The sequence below is a fragment of the Elaeis guineensis genome, chromosome 9 (genome assembly GCF_000442705.2).
Source record: "Elaeis guineensis isolate ETL-2024a chromosome 9, EG11, whole genome shotgun sequence".
NCBI lineage: Eukaryota > Viridiplantae > Streptophyta > Magnoliopsida > Arecales > Arecaceae > Elaeis > Elaeis guineensis.
Window position 1 is genome coordinate 47,798,684 of NC_026001.2, and position 9,217 is coordinate 47,807,900.

Sequence of the window (9,217 nt, forward strand, 5' to 3'; positions counted from 1 at the left end):
GTTTGCTTAGGCACTCAATCATCTTGATCAAGTACAATATATGATCAGTGACTATGCTCCTTCCCTCATTCGAGCGTTGAAGATGGCACAACTAGTTTTTTGCCTCTCAACATCATCGGGTGTGCCAAAAGACTCGTTCAATATTTGCAACATGTCTTGTGGCTAAGCATTCTGAAAACGATGGCTAAACTCAACATTCATCGCCGCCAGCATAATACAACAAACCATAGTCCGATCATTAAGCACTTCTAATAAGTGTCTCTGATCGAGCTACGTGCATTTGGAGCTGGCTCCTTGGATGTCGGATCAGTTAACACATACAAGATCCGTTCATGCTCCAAGATAATTTTGAGCTGTCAATACCAGCTGTCAAAATTTGATCCCATCAATTTATCACTATCTAATAGTGATCAAAGCGACAAGGTGGTGGCCATAACTGCAAAAAAAAAACCTAAACCTAATTAGTATATTAATTGATTAAGCCTAAAGACATGAATTTTAGTCTAAAGATTCTTCCACTATTTTATTCGAATTGATAGTCTTTACCTTCAATTCGAAAAATTATACTAATTTCTTAGTATATATTAGAATCTGCATGGACTGCATATGGGCCCGAGTGTGGCTCGACCAATCCTTGTGTACCCATGGATAGGTTCTTAACTAATTATTTCATCAAATAATTTTTAGATTTAATTTTGCCCCAGATACCTCTTCAGAAGGCATGTGGCACCTCCACTGAAAGTTCTAGTTAGGTCCAACCATTAACATACTAGAATTTAGTGTATCTAACAAATGAGTAATCAGGCCCGAGTGTGGCTCGACCAACCTGCCCATCATCAGAAAGACACAACTAAAACAACATATTATGAATGATAATTCTGACAGCCAGATGAGCACCAGATGTGTGGCGCCTCCAATGATCATCTAAATCGTTGGACTCATTATTACCCAACTTAATGAGAGGCTATGATCTAGTTATCACCATAACTATTTTATTTTTAGGGACCTAACAATTTTAGAGGATTTAATTAGTTGAATTAAGAGATAAGAAAAGACTTGACCAGTTAATCTTAATCCTCCCACTAACTTCACCAAGTCAGATTAAAGAAGATTAGGTAAAAGTTGATCCAACCAACCAGTCATAAATCCACCCACTGACTTCATCAAGTCATAAAGAAGATTCAAGACAAGTCGAACTAGGGGCACCAAAATCAGTCATACTGATTTTCTAGTTATCATGGGTCAACTCCAATCATTAAGTGATCTAATCAAAACATGATTCACCATGTTGGCCAGATAAGTGAGATCGATGGGAGAGATATGCCATTAACTCGACATAGACTCAATCTATATGAGTAGCTCTCAATTAATGACCATCGATCAAAGCTGCCATACTTACCTTAGACACCAACTGGTTAGTCATTTTCAATTTTATCAACTTATAGACTTGGATTCGACCATGGAGCTACGATCAAAGTCTATATTGATCTAATCAAAGACATGAACTTGACCAACTACATCTATTAAAATTGATCAAGAGAAGAAACTAACCCAATCAGAATTAACTTTTAATTAGATCTGATCAATTACTAACATAGTCCATTATCAATTATTTCTAACTCTAGGTCTAACCCAGTTAAATGGACTTGACTCGAGCTAACCCATTAACCTATGAGTTATGAAATTAATGCCTTAGATCTTTGATTCTCAAATCTAGATCACTTAATTCTTAATTAAGTTTTGGACTGATATGGGTTCGGATTCAGTGTTTGAAAATAGTTTTTAATTTTATAAAATATTTTTACAATCAATCATCTAATAATCAAGACTCTAATTTTAGATATAATATATATAATTTCAGATCTAAAATAAAATTTTAAATTTTTTTCATTATTTTATCATCATGAAAAAGATCGCACAGCATCCCTACACGCCATAGGAGATCCCATCGAATGGATAAATAGGATAGTGAAATCCTGATTTCTCCTATGACCGAACAACTATGAGGATCTATCTAATCAGATTACTATACTACTTAGATTCAAAATTAACTATTTAGATCTAATCTAAATAATTAAAATTAGATTATATCCAAAAAATTTATGTCATAAGAAAATTTTGCTCTGATACCATCTGAAGGAAAAATAGATAGTTTAAAGCATGTATTTTTAAAATTTTATAATGAAATAATAAAAGATTAAATATTTTAATCTTGTAAATATATTTTAGATCAGATCTAAACTACCATTAAGGATCTATGATATAAAAAATTTATACATAAAATCAGATATAAAATAGAAAATTACATCGATCACATCGATGCCCTGAATCTGATCTAACTTTTAGATTATATCGGTAGAATTCAGAACTTATCATCTTTTTGTGCATCGATGATCTCCACTACTAATAAGTATAGTACAAAGCTCTCACTAATGTCAAGCAATCACACAGATCGTCTGACCTTTACAGATTGTCCACTCAAAGTTCTAATCGGATCTTCCTTTACGGGAGTGCTAGCTCACGTCGAAGGCTCTAGATAGCTAATCCAAGCTCCTTTCTTCAGATCTCCTGAACTCCTCCAGATCAAAAGATGAAGCTTTACGAGAAGGTGATGGTGTGAAAGATTAGACAAGACTCACTCTTATATTTTTCTTCTCACAAAATCTAGAGATGAAACCCTAGAACCCACAGCTCACGCCCGAGAGGAAGAACACTTCCTCTGTTTCTCATGCACGGAAGCCCAACCCACTCTCAACTTTTTATGTCCCCTCTCTTAAGTTTCTCACACCAAAAATTACTTCTAATCTGACACAAAATTGATCCTCTTTTAAGGTTAGCATCCCATGAAAAATAAGGATAAGAATAAGACAGTTTCGGTTCAAATTCAAGTGTTGGTTGATCCTTATCACCAATTCAAATCAAATTTGAATTAAATTTTGAACTAAATTTTATCTTTATCATATAAACTTAAAGAGGGGTGGACCAACATCAGAATGGTGTAAAAAATCTCATGCAAAAATACTTTATGCATGGAGAAATATGGTGGCGTGAAGAGGAGAGTCTAATTCAATTTGGACTCTAGGTTTTCATTCAAATTCAAACTAATTTAAACTCAAACTTAAACCAACCAATTTCTAATTTAAAAAGAATCAGATGAGGACATGAGAAAGGCTTTTAAGTATGAGAAAAAATTATATAAAATATTTTCACATGAAGAATAAGAGAGTACAGATAAAAGAGGTGCAAGAGATTCGAATTCGAATTATTTTTCTCATCCAATTAGATTCTTAACCCAACCAAATTAGGTTAAACCTAATTAGACCATTAAATCTAATCTAATTAGATAGAAATAGCTTTAATCAAATTTTAATCAAATCAAAAATTAATCAAGCTCAAGGTCTGATCATATTAGGAATCGAACACCCTTAGCGATTAGGTCATCTCATAACCTAATCGGATCAAACCAAATTGAATCCAATTCAATTAGATTCAATCCAAACCTCAATGCTCGATCAAATTAAGTTAATTAAAAATCTAATTACTAATCAATCCCTTCATAATTCACTAATAATTAACTAATTGATTTATTACAAGTTTTGCATAGGGTTAATCATCAATTGAATTGACGTTTTATCCTGGAATGATTCTTAATCGTTGATCAGCCATATGATCAGTCAGAAACTTCTTTTGAGTGTGACCCCATAGGTTCGAGCCTAAGTCAGTAGTATAGGAATAATCTTTTTATACTAATCAAAGTGACCATCTAGCAATGATACCCGATGTCCGGATAGGTCGAAAGCTTGCAAAGCATCATTCAAGGACCTATTGGCATATGGTTACCATATAATTCATCTCTTTGACCAAAATGCTCAAGGTGACCTAGGATTTAATTATCAATCTTGATATGGTCATCTACATTATATTTTAATTTTTAAAATCTATCACATGGATACCCCGATCAAGGTTTTATTGAATTGAAACATGCTGATACTCCTACTTATTCGGAGGGGTCAATTCTATCTTGACTCACACACCGACTTCATAAGTACTTGATTATGCTCAGAAATCTTTCATCACTGAATTAAAAATTTAAGTAGTCTGACACCAAAGCATAGTGAGTTGCTTGCAAGTCATCGTGATGATCTTAGGTCAGAGGGGCACTTATACCCATATCCTTCGTGAGCTACTCTTGATAGTAGAGTGCTCAGTAATTGGTCACGTTCAGTGAGATGTACTCCTACGTCTCACTTGCATGCCATACTAGTATCTCCACACTCTTTGGTTAAGAGAACAACCAACATACATGGCACACAATGACCTATACTTGATATAGCTATCGTCATAATAATAGTATATCATTTGATCATGAACTTAAGGTTTAAGGACTAAACGATATATCTTCCTATATCGAATCAAATAGTCCTAAGGACTTCATCACGTAACAAGAGTTCAAAATGAGAAGTATACAGTGATGAGAAAATTAAATAATATTTATTAATTTAATAATTCATGTACAATTACAATGATAAGCACAACCGTCAACAGGCTGACGATTGATTTTGGAACACAATTCCCAATAACTCCTACTTAGACTAAAGCCAATCAGTATAGTATCATATACCCATCTTTGATTTGTAGTCTTCGAACTCCTTGACGTCGAGGGTTTTAGTAAATGGGTCAGTTAGGTTCTCTTTTCCATCGAACTTCTGAAGCTCGACGTCACCTCGATCCACGATCTGTCAGATCAGGTGGTAGTGGCGTAGAATGTGCTTGGTCCGCTGATGTGACTTCGGTTCTTTGCTTGAGCAATGGCACCAGTACTGTTGTAGTACAACAAGATGGGGCCATCAAAGGAGGGTGCCACTCCGAGCTCGTTGATGAACTTTCATAGCCACACAGCTTCTTTCGCAGCATCAAATATCGCGATATATTCTACCTCACAAGTAGAGTCGGCCACAGTGTGCTTTTTGAAACTTTTTCAGCAGATTACTCCACCGTTCAGAGTATAAATATATTCCGACATGCTTTTGCTGTCGTCATGATCCGACTAAAAACTTGAGTCTGTAAATCTCATAAGTTTTTAAGTCGGATTCTCTATAGATAAGCCACTGATCCTTAGCATTTCTCAAATACTTAAGGATGGTCTTTACGACCTTCCAGTGATTCTCATCTGGATCGGACTGGTATCTTCTCAATACTCCTAATGAGTATGCCACATCCGATCACGTACATGTCATGGCATACATAATAGATCCCACTACCGAAGTATATGAAATTTTACTCATACGCTCTTTCTCTTGAGGAGTTGTCGGACAATCACTCTTCAGAGAGAAATTCTTTGGCCTATCGAAAGATAGCCTTTCTTGAAATTTTCCATGCTGAATCTTTTTAACACAGTATCAATGTATGTCGACTAGGATAATCTAAGCAATTTTTTAGATCTATCTCTATAGATCTTCATCCCAAGGATGAAGGATGCTTCTCTCAAATCTTTCATGGAGAACTGTGATGACAACCAAACTTTTATTCTCCATAATGTAAGGATATCATTTCCGATTAAGAGAATTTCATCGACATACAAAATAAAAAATGCTATCACAGAGTTATTAACCCATTTATATATGTAGGATTTCTCTCCATTCTTAATGAAGCCATACGTTCTGATCACTTTATCAAAATGCATGTTCCAACTCCGAGATGCCTGCTTAAGTCCATAGATGGATCTTTGAAGCTTGCACACCTTAGACTCATCTGTAGATATGAAATCTTTAGATTGTATCATATACACCTCTTCTTCTAGCTCTCCTTTTAGGAAGGTTGTTTTCACATCCATTTATCATTTTTCATAGTCCAGATGTGTTACTATCGCAAGCATAATCTGAATAGACCTGAGCATTGCCATAGGAGAAAACGTCTTGTCATAGTCAATACCATAATACTGATGGTAATTCTTGGCAACCAGATGGGCTTTATAGGTCTCCATCTTTCCATCTACATCCCTCTTCTTTTTGAAGATCCACTTACACCCTGTGGATTTTACCCCTTCAGGTGGGTCAACCAATGTCCATATATTGTTGATTTTTATGGACTCCATTTCAGATTTCATGGCTTCCAGCCTCTTATCGGAGTCAGACCTCTACATTGTATCCATATAGGTGATCGGATCCTGATTGTTCTCATCGAGTTCAACTAGATCTCCATCTTAGACTAAGAAATCGTAGTATCTATTCGGTTGACACAGTACTCAACCAGATCTCCTTAAAGATGTTTCTACAATAGATTCTAGATTTGATCTAATCAAATCTGACTCTATGGGTTTATAAGATTGTGTTGATTTTTCTACCGATCGAACTTTATCAAGTTCAATCTTTGAGATATTAGTTCCTTCACCAAGAAACTCCTTTTCTAAAAAGACTGCCCTATTGCTGACGAACATGTTTTGTTCGTCAGCAAGGTAGAAGTAATATCCCTTGGTCTCTTTTGGGTACCCTACAAATAGATATTTGTCAGACCTAGGTCTAAGCTTGTCAGTTTTTAAATGTTTGACGTAAGCTGGATATCCCCAAACTCTAAAGTGAGAGAGTACTGGCTTACGCCCTATCCACATCTCTTGTGGTATTTTACTTACAGACTTACTCAAAATTTTATTTAAAATATAACAAGCCAACTCGAGTGCGTATCTCTAAAAAAAATTGACAGACTTGCAAAGTCCATCATGGACTGAACCATGTCTAATAGGGTTCGATTCCTCCTTTTCGATACACCATTATACTGTGGTGTTCCAGGAGGGGTCCATTGTGAGAGAATTTCATTCTCTTCTAAGTATGTCAAAAACTCACTGAAGAGGTATTCTCCTCCTCGATCGGATCTAAAAGTTTTAATACTCTTTTCAGTTTGTTTCTCTACTTTATTACGAAATCGTTTGAATATTTCAAATGATTCTGACTTATGTGTCATTAAGTAGACATGCCCATACCTCGATAGGTCATCTATAAATATAATAAAATAATAATATCCATCTCTGACACTAGTGTTCATCAGTCCACATACATCAGTATATATCAGATCTAGAACTTCACTGGCTCACGCACCTTTTTCAGCAAAAGGTGATTTGGTCATTTTTTTAAGAAGACAGGACTCACAAGTTGGGAGTGATTTACAATCACTGACTTTGAGGATTCTCTCTTATGTCAATCTGTTTATTCTGTTCTTGTTAACATGACCAAACCTACAATGCCAAAGATAGATATTAGAGACATCACTAATTCTAGGGTATTTGTTGGACATGTACATTACACTAACAGATTGTGATAATATGTAAATACCATTGTTCAACTGTCTATTTATCACATTAACACCATTCATAATGATATTAAAATTATTTTCTTTTATTAAAATTTATAATCGTATAAGGCCAAAAAGCTTACAGAAATAATATTCAATATAAAAGAAGGACAAAAGTGATATCACTTAGAACAATTACATTAGACTTGAATATAAGCTTAATAGTCCCTAATGCTAGAACTAGAACAGGTCTTCCATATCCAACATTAAGAAACCTTTCACCTTTTTTAAATCTTCTATTGATCTGTAGATCCTACAATGAATTACAAATATTAAAAGGGCTTCCAGTATCTAATACCCTGGTAGTAGAATCATAAATTGAGAAATTACAAGGTGTTATCATATAATTACCTTGTCCAGCAACAACTTACTTCTTTCTCAATCTGTTCGGATCTAGGGAGGCAATGTATTGAGGACAATTTTTTTTTCATGCCCCTACTTCTTGCAGTAGAAGTATTCCATCTGACTCTGGTTGGACTTGAATTTCTTGGTTTGATTGAGCTTGGGTCCCCAGCACTTTGCACCCTTTTCTTATTCTTCTTATTCTTCTTTTCTTTCTTAAAGGGTCAACGTTCAGAAGAAGACCCTCCCATAATATTCACCGACTCTTTTTGGAGCTGGTGATCCTTCTCAAAGTTTTGCAGCAACCCCAGCAAATCATGGTAGTTAACTACAAGCTTTGTCATTTGAAAATGAGTAAGGAAAGAGAGGTAGGACTAGCGTGGAGAGTTCAAAATAGCATCATTAATTTCTCCAACTGCTCATGTAGGGGAAAGTCGAGTTTGCTTAGGTGCTCAATCATCTCGATCATATACAATATATGATCAGTGACTATGCTCCTTTCCTCATTCGAGTGTTGAAGATGGCATAACTAGTTTTGTACCTTTCAACATCATCGGATGTGCCAAAAGACTCATTCAATATTTGCAACATGTCCTGTGGCTGAGCATTCTCAAAATGATGGCTAAACTCATCATTCATCACCGCCAGCATAATACAACGAACCATAGTCCGATCATTGAGCCACTTCTGATAAGTGTCTCTGATCGAGCTACGTGCTTTTGGAGCTGGCTCCTTGGATGTCGGATCAGTTAACACATACAAGATCCATTAGTGCTTCAAGATAATTTTGAGCTTTCGATACCAACTATCGAAATTTGATCCCATCAATTTATCACTATCTAATAGTGATCGAAGTGACAAGGTGGTGGCCATAACTGCAAAAGAAAAATCAAAACTTAATTAGTATATGAATTGATTAAGCCTAAAGATATAATTTTAGTCTAAAGGTTCCTCCACTATTTTATTCGAATTGATAGCCTCTACCTTCAATTCGAAAAATTATACTAATTTCTAGTGGGTACTAGAATCCTCATAGACTGCATATGGGCCCGAGTGTGGCTCGACCAATCCTTGTGTACCCATAGATAGGTTCTTAACTAATTATTTTATCAAATAATTTTTAGATTTAATTTTGCCCCAGATACCTCTTCAGAAGGCATGTGGCACCTCTACTGAAAGTTCTGATTAGGTCCAACCATTAACATGCCAGAATTTAGTGTATCTAACAAATGAGTGATCAGGCCCGAGTGTGGCTCGACCAACCTGCCCATCATCAGAAAGACACAACTAAAATGGCATATTATGAATGATAATTCTAACGGCCAGATGAGCACCAGACCTGTGGCACCTTCAATGATCATCTAAACCGTTGGACTCATTATCACCCAACTTAATGAGAGGCTATGATCTAGTTATCACCATAACTATTTTATTTTTAAGGACCTAACAATTTTAGAGGATTTAATTAGTTGAATTAAGAGATAAGGAAAGACTTGATCAGTTAATCTTAATCCTCCCACTAACTTCACCA